General features: G+C 38.0%; 1 protein-coding gene across 1 annotated transcript in view; it reads left to right on the plus strand.

The window, feature by feature from the left end:
* The window catches only part of LOC105475799 (pleckstrin homology domain containing A8), a 137,357-nt gene that overhangs the window by 3,219 nt on the left and 114,194 nt on the right, over nt 1-19,944 (plus strand). The gene's annotated exons all lie outside the window — the stretch shown is intronic.

A 19,944-nucleotide genomic window follows, 5' to 3' on the forward strand; every position in this document is an offset into this window, starting at 1 on the left:
ATCCTGGCCAACATGATGAAACCCCAGCTCTACTGAAAATGCAAATATTAGCTGTGTGTGGTGGTGCGTGCCTGTAATCCCAGCTACTCGGGAGGCTGAGGCAGGAGAATAGCTTGAACCAGGGAGTCGGAGGTTTCAGTCAGCCAAGATCGTGCCATTGCACTCCAGCCTGGGTGAGAACTCCGTCTAAAAAAAGAAAAACCAGCAGCAATACATTTATTTTGTCTCTGCTTTGTATCCAAGAGACAGTCCCTACTATTATTTGAGCTGCATAAATAGAGATAAGAGAATAGAACCGTCCAACAAATGCAGGGAACACCACGAAATATCAATAAGGGCTTTAATCATTGGCCTCTATCAATTATGTGAGGTTTAACTTTGAGTAAATTATAAGATTTCCATGAGCTAGCTTGCAAGGAAGAAAAAATGTCTTAAATGACTTGCAACTGTTACACAGTCGTTTATATTCCATCTAGTCATATTCAGAGACTTAAGAGCTAAGAAATAAGAGTATATAGTCATATTCAGAGACTTAAGAGCTAAGAAATAAGAGTATAACAGATTTCCTTTTTTCTCTTCTGCCCTGAGTAGGACATGCTCTCTACAGAGGTTACTCTGCAGCTGAGGCAGAAGGAGATTATAGCTAGAGGCTGTCTGCTGAACAGGTCTGGAGGGTACAATCAGTGATGACCACAGATACTAATAGTGTTTTCAGTTTGGAACAATTATGAATAAAGCTGCTAATAATATTTGTCTACAAGTTTTATGTAAGTGTAGGTTTTCATTTCTCTAGGGTAAACATTAGGTTGGTGCAAAAGTAATTGCAGTTTTTGCCATTACTGTTTTTAAAATGGCAAAAACCCCAATTACTTTTGCACCAACCAACCTAATACTTAAGAGTGAAGTGGGTGAGTCATATGTCAGGTGTATAGTTAAATTTATAAAAAGTTGCCAAACTGTATTCCAAAGTGGTTTTTTACCATTTTACATTATATCAGAAATATATGAGAGTTCCAGTTGCTCCACATCCTTATCAACAGTTGCTATTGTCAGTCGTCTAAATTTTATCCATTCTCACAAATGTGTATTGGCATCTCCTGGTGGTTTTCATTTATATTGCCTTTTTTTTTCTTTCTTTCTTTCTTTTTTTTTTTTTTTTTTTTTTGAGACACAGTCTCACTGTGTCTCCAGGCTGGAGTGCAGTGGTGCAATCTTGGCTCACTGCAACCTCTGCCTCCTGGGTTCAAGCAATTCTCCTGCCTCAGCCTCCTGAGTAGCTGAGACTATAGGTACACACCACCATGCATAGCTAATTTGTGTATCTTTAGTAGAGATGGGGTTTCACCATGTTGGCCAGGATAATCTTGATCTCTTGACCTCATGAGCCACCTGCCTCAGCCTCTCAAAGTGCTGGGATTACAGGCATGAACCACCATGTCCAGCCTATATTTCTTTGCTGATTAATGATGGTGAGCAACTTTTCCTATACTTCTTAGCCATTAATATATGTTCTTTTGGAAAGTGTTTAAGTGTCTTGCCTGTTTAAAAAGTTTTGTATTTTTAATTAGTATTATTATTACATTTTAAGAATTCCTTATATCTGGATACAAGTTCTTTATCATATTTATGTATTACAAATATATTCTTTCAGCATATGGCTCACCATTTCATTTTATTAGTGGTGTCTTTTGAAGAGAAGATTTTAATTTTGTTATGCTCAATTTATCAATATTTTTTCTTTTATAGTTAATACTTTTTATGTCCTATCTAAGAAATTTTGCCTACTCCAAGGTTGCAAAGATTTTCTTCTATGTTTACATCCAGAGATGTATAGATTTTTAGCTCTTATGTTAAGACCATGGTCCATTTCAAGTAAATTTTTGAATAAAGAGAGGTAAAATTCCAAGTTTATTTATGTGATTATTCAATCATTCCAGCACCATTTGTTCTCTCCCAGGATTTACCTTGCTATTGACAAAAGTCAATTTGCCATATAAATGTAGGTATATTTCTCAACTGTCTCTTCCATTCTATTGGTCTATATAATTATTCTTTTTTTTTTTTTTTTTTTGAGCCAGAGTTTCACTCTTGTTGCCCAGGCTGCAGTGCAATGGCATAATCTTGGCTCACTGCAACCTCCACCCTCTGGGTTCAAGTGATTCTCCTGCCTCAGCCTCCCAAGTAGCTGGGATTACAGGCATGTGCCACCACACCTAGTTAATTTTGTATTTTTAGTGGAGAAGGGGTTTCTCCATGTTGGTCAGGCTGGTCTTGAACTCCTGACCTCAGGCGATCTGCCCACCTCGGCCTCCGAAAGTGCTGGGATTACAGGCGTGAGCCACCGTGCCTGGCTATGTATTTATTCTTACACCAGTACTACACTCTCTTGATTACTGTAGATTTATATTAAGTCTTTAAGTCAGGCAGCTTAAGTCTTCCAACTTTGTTCTTTTTCAGAACTGTTTTGGCTATTCTAGGTACTCTGCACTTGGTCATAAATTTTAGAATCAGCGTGCCAATTCCTATACAAAATGCTGACTGGAATCACATTCAATCTATAGACCAATTTGAGAATTTACATCTTAAGAATATTGAGTCTTCCAATCTATGAACATGATATATTTCTCCATTTTTTTAGGTTGTCTGTAGGTTTTCTCAGCAAATATTTAGAGTTTTCAGCATACAGGTCTTGGACATATTTTATTTAATAGTTATTTCATGTTTTGGGGTGTTATTGTAACTAATCATTTTAAATTTTATTTGTCAATTGTTCATTGCTAGAATATAAAAATACAATTGGTTTTTGTATATGGATCTTATATCCTACAACTTTACTAAATATGCTTACGAATTCTATTAACTTTTTCATCATTCATTAGAATTTTCTCTGTACTCAATCATGTTGACTAAAAATACATTTTTAGTTATTCCTTTTCAATCTATTTGCCTTTTAATTCTTTTCCATATCTTATCGCATTTGCTAGGACCTACTTAATGCTAAAGAGGAACAGTGAGAACAAACAAGTTCAGTGATTCACCACTAAGTATGATATTATTTGTAGAGTTTTTTTATAGATACCATTTATCATGTTGAGGAAGTTTCCTTATTTTCCTACTTTGCTGAGAGTTTTGTTTTTTCGTTTGTTTTTAATGATGAATCAGTGTTGAATTTTGTCAGCTGCTTTTTCTGCATCTATTAAGATGATCAAATGCTTTTTATCCTCTATCCTGTAAATATGGTAAAATACATTAATCGATTTTTAAATGTTTAACTGCATTTGGGGGATAAATCTCAATTTGGTTATGCTGCATTATCTTTCTTATATATTTCTAGGTTGAATATGCTAATATTTTGCAAAACATTTTTGTACCTATTTTTATGAGAGATATTGGCATATAGATTGATATGTAGTATTCTTTTTTGGTTATGGTATATAGGTGATACTGACTTCATAATATAAGCTGGTAAGTGTGCCCATCTCTTCTGTTTTCTGAGTATTTGTAGGACTGGTATTTTTCCTTCCTTGAGTATTTGATAGAATTTGCCAATGACTTCATCAACCTGGAATGCAGTTTTGATTGTGAAAATATCTTAAATTATGAATAAATTTCTTAATTGATATATGGTTATTCAGGTTTTTCCTTTGTCCTCAAGTCAATTTCAATAAATTATGTCTTTCAAAGAAATTGTCCATTACATGTGAGTTGGTGAATTTATTGGAAAAATAATTTATAGTATTTCTTTATTATCCCTTTATTATTCATAGCATCTGTAGCAGTGTCTCCTCCTCTGCATTTCTCCAGGTAATTTGTGTCTTTTTCTTTTTAAGGATTAGTCCAGTAGAGATTTATTGATTCCTTTGATCTTTTTGAGGAACCAATTTTCAGTTTCATTGATTTTCTCTATTGTTTAAACTTTCTTTTATTTACTTTGAGTTTAATTTGCTTTTCTTTTTCTAGCTTCTTTGGACTTAGATTATTGATCTTAGATTCTTTGTCTTTTCAAAGTATATGTAGGAATAAACCTTTTCCTTTAAAAATAAACTTTATATAAGTATATAAAGGTATAAATTCCCCTCTAAGCACTGCTTTAGCATCATCCTCCAAATTTGATATGTTATGTATCAGTTTCTTCTGGTTGCTGTAACAAATTACCACAAACTTGGTGGCTTAAAACAACACAAACATTTCCTCACAGTTCTGGAAGTCAGATGTCTGAAATCAGTGTTACTGGGATGGACTCAATGTATTGACAGGATCTGGCACCATCCAGAGGCTCTAGGGGAGAATCTGTTCCTTGCTTCTGTCAGCATTTGGTGGCTGCCAGCATTCCTTGGCTTGTAGCCACATCACTGCAATCTTCTAGGCCAGCATCTTCTAATCTCTCTTTCTGTTCTGTCTTCACATAGCTTTCAAAACTCTCTGTGATCAAATCTTCCTGTGCCTCCCTCATAAGGATACCTATGATTGCATTTAGGGACTGGCTGCTAATCTAGGATAATCTTCCCATCTCAAGATCGTTAACTTAATCATATCCATAAAGTCCTTTTTATTGCCATATAAGATAACATCACAAATTTCAGAAATTAGGATGTAGATATCTTTTAGGAAGCCATTTTCCTCATATCACATGTTGTATTTTCATTTTCATTCATTTTATTTCACTTCATTTTCATATTTTCTAAGTTCTCATATTTCTTTTCCCCATGGGTATTTTTGTTTTATGGCCCAGCTATAGACCATCTTGGTGAATTTTCCATGTGTGTGTGAAAAACCTGTGTATTCTGCTGTTGTTGAGGGTACTGTTTTATAAAAATCAATTAGATCAAGTTTGTTGATAGCATTGTTCAAGTCTTCTATTCCTTATAGATTTTTTTTTTCCATATTTGTTCTATCAGTTACTAAGAGAGGATTGCTGTAGCCTTGAACTGTATTTGTGGATCTTTCTATTTCTTTTAGTTCTGTCAGTTTTTGCATCTTGTATTTTGAGGGTGTGTTATGAAGTATATACATACTTAGAATTGCTATGAATTATTTTAAAATGTCTCTTTTTTCTCTCTGATAATATTTATTGTCCTGAAGTCTACTTAGTCTAATACTAACAAAGTCACCCTCCTGATTAGTGGTTGCATAGTACATTTTTTCATCCTTTTACTTTTAAACTATGTTTGTCTTTATAGTGGGATTTTGTAGATAGAATATAATTGGATCTTGCTTTTCATTCAATATGACTTTTAAAAAATTTTAATTGGAGTGTTTTAATCAGTGTTTCTCAAATAGGGGCAATTTTGTACCCAGGGGACATTTGGCAATGTCTGGAGACATTTTTGGTTGTCACAATGGCAGAGGCCGAGGAAGTCTCTACTAGCATCTAGTTTATAAAGACCAGGAATGCTGTTGAACATTCTACAGTGCAAAGGATAGCCTCCTATAAGCAACAATTTTTTGTTTTTGAGACTGGGTTTCACTCCGTTTCCCAGGTGGAGTACAGTGGCACATTCATGGTTCACTGCAGCCTGGGCCTCCCAGGTTCAAGTGATCCTCCCACCTCACCCTCCCTAGTAGCTGGGACTACAGGCCTGTGCCACCATGCCTGGCTAAGTTTTCTATATTTTGTAGAAATGGGGTTTGCCATGTTGTCCAGGCTGGTCTTAAACTCCTGTGCTCAAGCAATCCACCCCCCTCAGACTTCCAAAATGCTGGGATTACAGGTGTGAACCACTGTGCACAACCCCTACCACATTTTCTTGATCCATTAATCTGTTGATGGACACTTAAGGTGATTCTACATCTTGGCTATTGTGAACAGTGCTGCAATAAACTTGGGGGTGCAGATATCTCTTTGAGACACTGATTTAATCCTTTGGATATACATCCAGTAGTGAGATTGCTGGATCATATGGTGATTCTTTTTCAGTTTTTTTGAGAAACCCCTGTACTCTTCTCCATAATGGCTGTACTAATTTACATTCCCATCAACAGTATAGAAGAGTTCCCTTTTCTCTGCATTTCTGCCTGTATTTGTTATTTTTTTGTCTTTTTGATACCAGCCATTCTAACTGGGGTGAGATGATACCTCATTGTGATTTTGATTTGCATTTCCCTGATGATTAGAGATGTTGAGCATATTTTCATATACTTATTGGCCATCTGTATGTCTTCTTTTTAAAAATATCTATTCAGATTATTTGCTCATTTTTAAATTGGATTATTTGTTTGTTTATTTGTTTTGCTGTTGAGATATTTGAATTCCTTGTATATTCTGAGTATTAATCCCTTGTCAGGTGGATAATTTGGAAATATTTTCTCCCATTCTGTGGGTTGTCTTCTCACCTCACTGATTCATTTCTAGTTTTGAAAGATATTTTTGCTGAGTATGTAATTTTTTGGTTGAGAACATTTTTCTTTCAGCACTTTAAAGGAACCATTCAGTTTTCATAAGACATTGCCATAAGGCTTGCATAATTTCTGAAGAAAAGTTTGTATTTGATTACTTTTCTTCCCCTGCTTATATCTTTTTTCCTATGGCTACTTTTAAGATTTTTCTCTTTATTTCAGGCTTTGAGGAGTATGATTATGATGTATCTTGGTATGTTCTTTTCTGTGTTTATCCCACCTAGGCTTTATTGAGTTTCTAGGATCTGTAGGTTTATCATTCCCCTTAAATTTTGGGCCATTATTTCTTCAAATATTTTATCCAGTGTATCCTTCCCCTCACAAATTCAGGAACTCTGATTACACATATGTTAGGCCACTTCATATTGTTCCATACATCACTGAGAGTCTGCTCTTCTGCTTTTAGTCTCTGCTCTCTGTGCTTTATTTTGAATAATTTTGCTTGGTATTTGTTCAAATTTAGTTATATTTTCTCCTGTAGCCTCTAATCTGCTATCATCTGTGAAATTTTTATAGCAGTAATGTATTTTTCCTTTTTGAAGCTCAGTTTGGTTCTTTTTTTTTTTTTTTTTTTTTTTTGAGGTGGAGTCTTGCTCTGTCACCCAGGCTGCAGTGCAGTGGCATGATCTCGGCTCACTGCAAGCTCTGCCTCCTGGGTTCACGCCATTATCCTGTCTCAGCCTCCCGAGTAGCTGGGACTACAGGCGCCCACCACCATGCCCAGCTAATTTTTTGTATTTTTTTTTAGTAGAGATGGGGTTTCACTGTGTTAGCCAGGATGGTCTCGATCTCCTGACCTCGTGATCCACCCGCCTCGGCCTCCCAAAGTGTTGGGATTACAGGCGTGAGCCACCGTGCCTGGCCGCCAGTTTGGTTCTTTTTATATTACACATTCCTTTCATATGTATTTTTCTTTAAATCCCTGATCATATTTATAATATTTTAATAGCTGTTTTAAAGACCATGTATGCTAACTTCATAATTTCTGTCCATTTTTAGTCTGTTGTTGATGATTGATTGATCTCCTGTTTCTGTGCCAGTCTTACAATTCAGATGTCAGGCTTTGTGAATTTTATGTTGTTGAGTGATTAACTTATTTTTTGTGTTGCTTTAAAGAGTGTTGGTGTTGGGCCTTGTTCTAGTGCTCAACACGATGTGGAAGCTGCCAAAGCCAGGGCTTCCACCCTCTGAAGCCACAGCCTGAGCTGTACATTGGCCCCTTTCAGCCACAGCTGCAGTGGCTGGGACACACGGTACCAAGTTCCTAGGCTGCACACAACATGGGGACCCTGGACCCGACCCACAAAATCACTTTTTCCTCCTGGGCCTCCTGGCCTGGGATGGGAGGGGCTGCCGTGAAGGTCTCTGGCATGGCCAGGAGACATTTTCCCCATGGTCTGGGGGATTAACATTAGGCTCCTTGCTACTTATGCAAATTTCTGCAGCAGGCTTGAATTTCTCCTCAGAAAATGGATTTTTCTTTTCTACTGCATTGTCAGGCTGCAAATTTTCTGAACTTTATGCTGTTTCCCTTTTAAAACAGAATGCTTTTAACAGCACCCAAGTCACATTTTGAATGCTTTGCTGCTTAGAAATTTCTTCTGCCAGATACCCTAAATCATCTCTCTCAAGTTCAAAGTTCCACAGATCTCTAGGGCAGGGGCAAAATGCTGCCAGTCTCTTTGCTAAAACATAACAAGAGTCACCTTTGCTCCAGTTCCCAACAAGTTCCTCATCTCCATCTGAGACCACCTCAGCCTGGACCTTATTGTTCATATCACTATCAGCATTTTGTCAAAGCCATTCAACAAGTCTCTAGGAAGTTCCAAACTTTCCCACATTTTCCTATCTTCTTCTGAACCCTCCAAACTGTTCCAACCTCTGCTTGTTACCCAGTTCCAAAGTTACTTCCACATTTTCAGGTATATTTTCAGCAACGCCCCACTCTATAGGTACCAATTTACTTTATTAGTTCATTTTCATGCTGCTGATAAAGATATGCCTGAAATTGGGAAGAAAAAGAGGTTTAATTGGACTTACAGTTCACATGGCTGGGGAGGCCACAGATGGGAGGTGAAAGGTGGGAGGTAAAAGGCACTTCTTACCTGGTGGCGGCAAGAGAAGAATGAGGAAGAAGCAAAAGCAGAAACCTCTGATAAACCCATCAGATCTCATGAGGCTTATTCACTATAATGAGAATAGCAAGGGAAAGACTGGCCCCCATGATTCAATTACCTCCCCCTGTGTCCCTCCCACAACAGGTGGGAATTCTGGGAGATACAATTCAAGTTGAGATTTGAGTGGAGACACAGCCAAACCATATCACTGTCCCTTCTCTTTGCCTCCAAGCAGAAAGATGGGTGGTTGTTTGTCTCATTTGTTTCCCATCTCTTGAGGATCACAAGAGAAAGGAAACAAATGCTCTGCCTGTTGTCCAATGTCTGACAATTGTTTCGTGCATTTTGCTCCATTTTCTAGTTGTTCACAATAGAACAGCAAGTCCTATAGCAGTTTTTCCTTCATAGGCAGATGTGAAAGTCTAGGAGCACAAATCTTATTGCCTCCAAGGAACCAAATGTCCTGGTGTAGACTCAACTAGACCCATTATTTAGGAAATACAAATGCACAGTCTATTTGTAGAACCTCTTCAACATACCAGTAAGAAACATTTATCTGACACATGTACCAAAAATTGCACTCTTGCTACAAGAATAAAAAAGGGGGCCGGGCGCGGTGGCTCACGCCTGTAATCCCAGCACTTTGGGAGGCTGAGGTGGGTGGATGACGAGGTCAGGAGTTCAAGACCAGCCTGGCCAACATGGTGAAACCCCATCTCTACTAAAAATGCAAAAATTAGCCGGGCGTGGTGGCATGTTCCTGTAATCCCAGTTACTTGGGATGCTGAGGCAGGAGAATCGCTTCAACCCAGGAGGCGGAGTTTGCAGTGAGCCGAGACCATGCCACTGCACTCCAGCCTGGCAACAGAGCATGACTCCGTCTCAAAAAAATAAAAAATAAAAAGAACATCATAGCCTCTCCTCTCAAGATGTTGGAAACAAGCAAGGAAATAAAGTATAGAGGTAATATAAGTAGACATTGATTATATGTTGCTGTCAGGGTAACCAAAGGTTATACAAAAAAATACACGGATCTGACATATTAGGAAATGTAAGCAAGTTTAAAAGATGGCCATCTCTCTCAAAACTTCCTTTTATTAAAAATATTTTCTTAAATAGTCATAAATGAGGGTTACCCAAACCTAAACCATTAAAAAATTATATATGACAATTTTGCCTTGTCTTCTAAACAGTGTTATTGATTGACTAAAGAACCCTATGCATAGATTTTGAGGAGCTAAAAGTGCCGTAGGTGTAATTGCGAAATGCCTTTAACACATTGCATATAGAGGTATTTTCCACTTAGTACTTCTTTCAGTGTATAATAATGGGAGGAGGAAAAAAGACCTGTCACTGGGCAAACCTCACGGGAATGAACCACAGACAGTGCTGTGTGAATGAGGCACTTATGTATGGGTAAGAAAGCCTGCATAATTGCTTTATGTATAATCTTATGAGAACCAAACAAAGAAGCTGACAGAGAAGCCACGGAAAGATGAGAAAGAAAAGCACTAGTCAAGATTAGTCAGCCACCTGCCTTAATCCTGTGACAACTGTGTTTAGGAGGTTAGTTTTCTGAATTTGGTTACCATAGTAATAGACCTTTAGAATGTCCTTAAATCAATTTACAGAATTACTGTTCATATTAAGCAACACAAATAGGTTTTAGGTTGTTAACATCTATTTTTAAATTATTTTTAGAAATGAAATGATCCATCAAGCCCTTTAAATATATAATTTAGAGAACCATAAATTGTATTTTGGCAAAGGGAAGTTGTAAGGTCCTATTCATTATTATTGGGTGATGGGTTTATAAGTTCAATAATTCAAGTATGTCATCTTAATGAATGAATCCTAATACATTTTAAATAAGATAGAGTTCATGAATGTTTTAGACCTAGCTTTAAAACCAAATATGTATGCTTCACACTCATTCCTACACTTCTAGGAGTCATCTGTGGGTTTAGCCAATTATATGGATAATTTAAAGGGGAATTGCTGAGACCTGGTCTAGTTATCATCCAAGAGCCGCCTAGAGGAGTCAGACTTGGGAATTTCAACCGAACTCTTTTTTTTTTTTTTTTTTCTAGTTTATATGTGTGGAAAAGGCCCACTTCATTTTATGCAGTTTTTAAATTGGGCTTTTTAATATTCTAGTGACATCTGAAGCTACTTTTTAACAGTTGAAGGCTTATCCAGAATTGTAAAAGTTGATTCTCTTGTATCTGCAATTGCAAGACCACTGCTCACTTAAAATATTAATAATATAAAACTTTAAACAAAAGTTGCAATTTTCTAATTCTTCAGAGAACTAAACAAAGTCTGCTTAAATTGCTGTAGATTGGCGTTCAGTTAAAGGAAGTCTTCGTTCATGCTATGAGTGATTAAAGGATTCCTGGCCAGGTATGGCAGCTCACAACTGTTATTTCAGCACTTTGGAAAGCAAGGTGGGAGGACCTTTTGAGGTCAGGAATTTGAGATCAGCATGGGTAACATAGCCAGACCCCCGTCTCTACAAAAAATTTTAAAAGTAGCCCGGCGTGGTGGCGCGTGCCTGCAGATTATTTGAGCCCAGAAGTTGGAATGGAGGTATAACTGCACTATTGCAGTCCAGCCTGGGAGACAGAGTTTGTTTTGTTAGTTTCAAACAAAACAAAAATCCCCAGTGATTCCATGTATGAAATTTCTCTGACTCTAGAGAAAGAATATTTTGTTTGAGGCATCCTTGTATTTTCCATGAACCATGGAAAAACTAGTATTAGTTTATTTCATGTCAGATGAATCGCCTGACTTTAAGAGAATTGGGAATAATCTAGATACATGAAAATATTTTAGTATTTAAATTCCTGATTATTTTTCACTTTCCTTTTCATGGACTTTCTACCCTTAATCATAAACCTAGCCCTGGGTTTTTACTATTTTTATTATATCCCTTGTACTGCTGGTTCTAGATCCTGTAGAGCTGCAATCAGTGTCTTGTTCACCTTTGAATTTCAAAAAGCACCTATCATATTAAAATAAAAATTAAAGGTGGAAATTATCTTACCATCAAATGAATTTATCAGATAATCTGTTTAGCCTTACCCTGTATACAAAGAAGGGACTGAGTTTTAAGAAGTACTAGACAGGCCAGGCGCGGTGGCTCATGCCTGTAATCCTAGCACTTTTGGAGACCGAGAGGGGCAGATCACGAGGTCAGGAGATCAAGACTATCCTGGCCAACACGGTGAAACCCCGTCTCTACTAAAAATACAAAAAATTAGCCGGCCTGGTGGCGGGTGCCTGTAGTCCCAGCTACTCGGGAGGCTGAGGCAGGAGAATGGCGTGAACCAGGGAGGCGGAGCTTGCAGTGAGACGAGATCACGCCATTGCACTCCAGCCTGGGTGACAGAGCGGACTCGGTCTCAAAAAAAAAAAAAAAAAAAAAAAAGAAGTACTAGACAATGTCCAGACTAGGCAAATCCATAGAGAAAGTAGACTGGTGATTGCTTAGGGCTGGGGAAGTAAGGGAAGGTGAGGAGTAACTGCTAATGGGCACGGGCATGTCTTTTTGAGGTGATGAAATGTTCTAACAGTAATTGTGTTGATGGTTGCACAACTCTGAATATACCAAAATTTATTGAACTGTAAAAAAAAAATGTACTACATATTAACTTTAAAAAAATAAAATAACCCCACCCCCTAAAAAAGAAATATTAGATAACCATTGAACACTCACTAGCTGAGGAAAACAGGTAAGAAGTAAAGAGTTAACAGTTTTGAAGATATTATTGCCATAGCAATAAAGCATTAGGAAAAAAAATCCAAGGAGTGAGTTGATTTACTGCACAGTCTTAATGTAAGAATCAATTAACTTTAGTAGGCTGCTTAGTTTTCTTTAAAGATTATGATACAAAACCAAAAACCTTGACTATTATTGTATGTGGCAAGGAAAGTACATGGCATTTTGTAAAAGATTATATACCTTATAAAACTTAGCCAAAATAATATAAGGAAAAACTTAAGTGAATATTCTCAGGGAACTATTGATATAAAGACACCAGGAGAGAACAATTATAATCTGGGGAAATTTGACAACTCCAAATGGGAATTTCATTGCAAGACGTTTTTTAAATTTTTCCCTATTTTCCTATAAGTACAATGCTGTTTCTTATTTAAAGGCACATCACCTTGTATTTGTACTACTATTCCTTTCGGTTAGTCTATTAAGTCTAATTAAATTTAACTACTAAAGAACCACTTTAAAAATCTAGAATGTCTTAATATATTTTGCAAAAAAATAGCTACATAACAATTTCAGCAGATAGGACCGTAATAGAAGAGGATCACCAATATGTGGTTGAATGTTATAATATCCTAGTCTCTTCATGAGAGGTAAAAATTAAATTGAGTTATATTAAAATAAAATACATTTTGGCAGAATAAGTCCAACAAATGAATGAGAAAATGCTACATGAAATTGGAACTAAGCCCCAGTGGGTCTCCTTATCCTTATTTCATTCTTTATAATAGTGAAAACTGTTTCTCAATACCTCAATTTACTTTGTGCATGGAATTGTTTTTACTACAATTGTTTACTAGAGAGGAAATTGTCCTACTGCAGTGCGGAATTTTGAATTAATTAAATAACTTATAAATTCCCAGAAATCCCCAAGTGGGATATAATTTAACTGTTACTAGACAAGGGGATCCACTTTACTGTGGATTTTTAGAGTAAAATCTCAGCAAATATCTCATGTCATTTGTTTTTAGATGATCATAAAACAAAATTGATGTTAATCTAGCTCACAGGCACTTAGACTGGTTTTATAGATTATGGGCTGACTCATACTCACTATAGCCATCCATTTTATACCAGCGGCTTCATTAGCACTTCAGGAGGACAGATGACTGGGAAACAAAGGAATCCACAGTATGCTACATGGTGCACATTTCCCAGAGTCTTCCAACTGTTTTTATCCTTTTACTTAAGTATGTCAAAATGAGCTACTTTATTCCCACGTTGAAGGGAGGAAAAGATTATCCCTAGTTTTAAATGGAGAACTGTTAGGAAATTTTACTTAAATTATGAGTGAAACACAGAAACATGGGCAAAGTACAGAATGACAGACACCAAATGCACAAAAAGAAATTTAACTGCATGGCAAAGACAAGTTTTCACAGAGGGGTACCATGTACTAGAGAGAACATTTCAATTACTATCTTTGGTACAAAATTACACAGTGTATATACACAGTATCTACTATATATATGACATACACATACTATATGGACATACACACATATATATACATATATATTTAGGATAGTCTTTTTTTTTTTTTTTTTTTTTTTTAAGATCGGGGTCTCCCTGTTACCCAGGCTGAAGTGCAATGCTGTGATCATAGCTCACTTCAGCCTCAAACTCCTGGGCTCAAGCAATCTTCCCGTCTCAGTCTCCTGAGTAGCTGGGACTACACACATACTCCATGATGCCTGACTAATTTTTTAAATAATTTTTTGTAAAGATGGGATCTCACTATGTTGCCCAGGCTGGTCTCAAACTCCTGAGCTCAAGTGATTCTCCTGCCTCGGCCTCCTAAAGTGTTGGGATTACAGGCGTGAGCCACCATGGCTGGCTAGAAGAGTCATTTATTTTTTTCCTTAATCTGCTTGTACATTCTTCTACAGGGGTATGTTGCAGATAATTCTGAAAAAAATATATATAGAAGAGTAATTTTAGGGAAGTTCAGTGCTCTTTTCCTTCTTCTGGTAGGGAAGATGTTCACAAAAATGTATTTATTGACCATTAACTTTTTGCCGTAATAATTCAATCATAAAAAAAAATAGTTTTTTTTGTTGTTGTTGTTGTTTTTGAGACAGAGTCTCAGTCTGTCATCAGGCTGGAGTGCAGTGGTGCGATCTCGGCTCACTGCAATCTCTGCCTCCTGAATTCAAGCAATTCTCCTCCCTCAGTCTCCCAAGTAGCTGGGACTACAGGCACGCACCACCACACCCAGCTTATTTTTGTATTTGTAGTAGAGACCGGGTTTCACCATGTTGGCCAGATGGTCTCGATCTCTTGACCTCGTGGTCTGCCTGCCTCGGCCTCCCAAAGTGCTGGGATTACAGGTGTGAGCCACTGCACCCAGCCCATAAAAGAATTCTAACCCTGGGGAGGATGGTATCTCTACACAACTTACCTTTTGGCCTTTATACTCATTTTGAGGCACAATTAGTTGCCCCAATGCACAATGCTTTCTGGAATACATAAAAGAATGTTCATAGAAAATACAAATATAGGAGACTGTATCTACAAGGGCAGGGAACTAGTGAAGTTATCTGTCCCTCAAATTCAGGTTTTTGGACCACCTGCGTCAGGGTCATCAGCAAGCATGTTAAAATGCAGATTCAGGCCCAGCGTGATGGCTCACACCTGTAATCCCAGGACTTTGGGAGGCTGAGGTGGGTGGGGGAATCACTTGAGGTCAAGAGTTTGAGACCAGTCTGGCCAACATGGTGAAACCTGGATGCTACTAAAAATACAAAAATTAGCCAGGCAGGCTGGCATGCACCTTTAGTCCCAGCTACTTGGGAGGCTGAGGCAGGAGAATCACTTGAACCTGGGAGGCATATGTTGCAGTGAGCTGAGATCGTGCCACTGCACTCTAGCCTGGGTGACAAAGCAGGACTCTGTCTCAACAACAACAAAAACTGCAGATTCACAGACCCAATCCAATAATTAATGAGAATCTCTGGGGATTCAGGAGTCTGCACTTTTAATACATCCCATGTGATTCTGCCGTGCACTAAAATGTGAATCACTGCTACTTTTCTGCAACCTTTAAGAAGAACTAAGGTGTGCGTCTCATTTTACTTGTGGACGGAGCCCTGACAGCAATGTTTGCTACGGCCTCCTTCTGCAGTTAGCCTAAAGCAAGGAGCTGGAGGTAGACGAGGCAAAGGTAAAGGAGACCAAAACAGCATTTTAAAGAAAAAATCATTTATCTTCAAACAGGCTCCAAACCCAAGGTAAGAATGTATGGATTTCATTGTACTAAAGGGAATACACAAACCCTACTAAAAAGAATGCTGGCCAGGCACAGTGGCTCACGCCTATAATCCCAGCACTTTGGGAGGCTGAGGTGGGCAGATCATCTGAGTTCAGGTGTTCGAGACCAACCTGACCAACATGGTGAAACCCCATCTCTACTAAAAATACAAAAATTAGCTGGGTGTGTTGGCATGTGTCTGTAGTCCCAGCTACTCAGGAGACTGAGGTGGGAAGATCACTTGAACCTGGGAGGTTGCAGTGAGCTGAGATTAAAAAAAAAAAAAAGAAAGAAAAAGAAAGAATACTGAGGATATTAAGAGACAGAAGTACTGGCTGGGCGCGGTGGCTCACGCCTGTAATCCCAGCACTTTGGGAGGCCGAGGCTGGCAGATCACGAGGTCAGGAGATCAACACCATGCTGGCTAACATGGTGAAACCCCGTCTCTACTAAAAATACAAAAAATTAGCCTGGCATGGTGGTGGGCACCTGTAGTCCCAGCTGCTTGGGAGGCTGAGGCGGGAGAATGGTGTGAACCCAGGAGGCGGAGCTTGCAGTGAGCCACGATCGCGCCATTGCACTCCAGCCTGGGCGACAGAGTGAGACTCTGTCTCAAAAAAAAAAAAATAAAAAAAAAGAATGCTAAGGATATTAAGAGACAGAAGTACTAGAAGTACTATAATAGTAATGCATAGTAATGCTTTTAAATGAGCATATAAGTTTATAATCATTTAGATATCTTAGATTTCAATTTAAGGTAAAATGGGCAAGAAACAAAAAACAAAAATTCTTATGTCCAAGTGCTCTGCATCTCTGGAAAAGAAGTTCTTTTTTATTTTCCTAGGGTTATTATTATAATGCTAATTTACTTTTTTCGTTTTTTGTTTCTCCCTGCATCTGATAGTGCTTTTTTTTTTTTTTTTTTTTTTTTTTGAGATGGAGTCTTGCTCTGCTACCCATGCTGGAATGAAGTAGCACAATTTTGGCTCACTGCAACCTCCACCTCCCAGGTTCAAATGATTCTCCTGCCTCAGCCTCCCTAGTAGCTGGGATTACATTTGTGTACCATCATGCCTGGCTAATTTTTGCATTTTTAATACAGATGAGGTTTCACCATGTTGACCAGGTCGGTCTCGAACACCTGACCTCAAGTGATCCCCCACTTCAGCGTCCCAAAGTGCTGGGAGTACAGGCATGAGCCACCACACTCAGCCTATAATTTACCTTTTTAATAAAAAGGTAACAGAATATATTTTCCCCTAACATGCCACCAAATTCCTTTTTCTCCTTTTGCAATTTCCAAACAACACTGAGAAATCACCTATATATACACAGTTCAACAGGGGGAGATAGCATGCTGACCTCCACATAGCATCAGAAATATAAGCGATAGGCTGGGCACGGTGGCTTACACCTGTAATCCCAGCACTTTGGGAGGCTGAGGCAGGTGGATTACCTGAGGTCGGGAGTTCAAGACCAGCCTGACCAACATGGAGAAACCCTGTCTGTACTTAAAAAAAAAAAAAAAAATTAGCTGGGCATGGTGGTGCATGCCTGTAATCCCAGCTACTCTGGAGGCTGAGGCAGGAGAATCTCTTGAACCTGGGAGGCGGAGGTTGTGGTCAGCCGAGATCGCGCCACTGGACTCCAGCCTGGGCAACAAGAGTGAAACTCTGTCTCAACAACAACAACAAAAGAAAAAAGAAAAAGAAAGAAATATAAGCAATATCCCGCACATCATTAACAATATAAAAACTACAAATTCATTTCCACAAGGACATATCCAAATGGCTAGATTCTTCATCTGAATCAAAAATCACTGTTTCTTGTTATCTTCATGGCAACCCCGCATTTTGTTTAATCACAGAGGGTATTTTATAGCGCTGATTTACGCAGTAGGCATAAATCATTGTGTCCACCTGCTACACACGATAAAACCCTAAACCAAAACAACAGTGACAATAACCATCACCCTCCCTCCTCCCCCTCAAGAAACCAAAAACACTTTCTTCAGTGCTAAGAATTAACTATTAACTATCATGCTAAAGGTCAAGACTTAATGCATATTTCAAAGCAACTTAAATCAAACCACAGCTTTTCTTACAAATATACCTATACAGAGCAGATAATCAGAGGCACGTTCAAAGTGTCGCTGTACCCCTCTCCTTCCACTACCTGTCCATCTTCCTCACTTTTGGTATAAAATTTAGAATAATAGGTAAGAAAATCAATACAACTACTGAGGAAATTGGTGTTGAAGAATTTTTCACAAAATCAGTTATTTCCCAAATAAATTTTATTTTGAAAAGAATATCACAGTATAGTCATGTAAATTTAAATATGGCACATTGAGCAGTATTGACGCAAATTATACAGTCATGGCACAACACGTTTTGGTCAACGTACCATATATATATGATGATGGCCCCACAGATTATAATGGAGTTGAAAAATTCCTGTCACCTGCTAGGGACGTCTTGATCCTGACCCTGCATAGACCTAGGCTAGTGTGTTTGTCTTGGTTTTTGACCAAAAAGTTTAAAAATTCAAAATTTAAATATATAAAAGCTTATATAATAAGGATATAAAGAAAATATTCTTGTACAGCTGTACAATGTGTTTTAAGCTACGTTATTACTAGAAGAGTCCAAAAATTGTTTTTAAATAAAAGTTTCTAAACTAGAAAATTTACAGTAAGCTTAGTTTTTTATTATTTCTATAAAAATTGTAGAAAAAAAATTTTTTTTTTGAGACAGTCTTGCTCCTCTGTTGCCCAGGTTAGAGTTGCACTGTTTTGATCTTGGCTCACTACAACCTCTGCCTACTGGATTCAAGCATTTCTCTTGCCTCAGCCTCTCAATTAGCTGGGACTACATGCATGTACCACCACACCTGGCTAATTATTGTATTTTTAATAGAGATGGGGTTTAGCCATGCTGGCCTCGCTGGTCCCAAACTCATGACCTCAAGTGATCCACCCACCTCGGCCTCCCATAATGCTGGGATTATAGGCATGAGGCACCACCACCAATCAGAAGAAAAACATTTTTTATAAATTTAGTGTCGCCTAAGTGTACAGTGTTTATGAAGTCTACAGTAGTGTACAGTAATGTCCTCGGCCTTCGTATTCACTCACCACTGATTCATCCAGAGCAACTTCCAGTCAGCTCCATTAGTAAGTGCCCTATACAGGTATACTATATATATATATATATATATATTTTTTTTTTTTTTTTGAGATGGGTTGTCACTCTGTCACCCAGGCTGGAGCGCAGTGGTATGATCATGGCTCACTGCAGCTTTGACCTCCCCAGGCTCAGGTGATCCTCCAACCTCAGTTTTTGTACTTTTAGTAGAGACGGTGTTTCGCCATGTTGCCCAGGCTGGTTTTGAGCTTCTGGGATCAAGCAATCCACCTGCCTCAGCCTCCCAAAGTGCTAGGATTACAGGCATGAACGACTGCACCTGACCAGATTTTTTACAAAATCTTTTATACCATATTGTTATAGTATCTTTTCTATGATTAGATATGTTTGGATAAGCAGACACTTGCCATTGTGTTATAATTGCCTACAAGATTCAGAACAGCAACATGCTGTAGCCTAGGAGAATTGGCTATATACATATTCTACACGTGTAGCAGGCTGCACTATCTAGGTTTGTGTAAGTATACTCTATGATGTTCCCACAACAATGAAATAACCTAATTAGACATTTCTCAGAGTGCGTCTCCATCGTTAAGCGAGGTATGACTATACATGTGAAGTCACAGTTCATGTCTGATCATTCCCACTAACAGAAGGTGCAAAGGTACAGTGAAACCAAAAAAAACAGGTAACTTAAAAACCAAAACTTGTGCATATGTTTTCATTTTATACTTGTGTCCAAATGTTTAGATGAGAACTGATACAAATTCACAGGTTTTTAAAAATGCTGCCTGAATAATCAAAACTCTTTTTACTTTTTTGCAGAGTAGCACCGTAGGACAAACTACTCTCTCTCCTCCCGTCATAGAGTATAAGGCTGTCTGTATTATGGCTTAAAACATTAGCAATGACTTAATAGTTTTTAACACACAGCTGATTTTGTTGGAGAAAAGTGTTACAGTATAGTCTTGTTAAGAACTATGTTTTACTGAGGAAAACATCAATATATAATCAGTGAAAGTGGTCTACATATGATGTAATAATTGTTCATAATTCTTTTTAAACAACAAATGGGGGTAAATAGGAATGAAAGAAGTAAAACACATCTGGAACTTCGTGTTGTTCAGGGTTTTTGAGGCAATTCAGAGCTAACTGCAAGATTATGCTATGAATCTGGAGCCATTTCGATATAGTGAGAATTCTAATGTACCAGAAACAGGCAGAAAGCCATCTTCAGAGAATGAAGACTCAAAG

The sequence above is a fragment of the Macaca nemestrina genome, chromosome 4 (assembly GCF_043159975.1).
Source record: "Macaca nemestrina isolate mMacNem1 chromosome 4, mMacNem.hap1, whole genome shotgun sequence".
Lineage (NCBI taxonomy): Eukaryota > Metazoa > Chordata > Mammalia > Primates > Cercopithecidae > Macaca > Macaca nemestrina.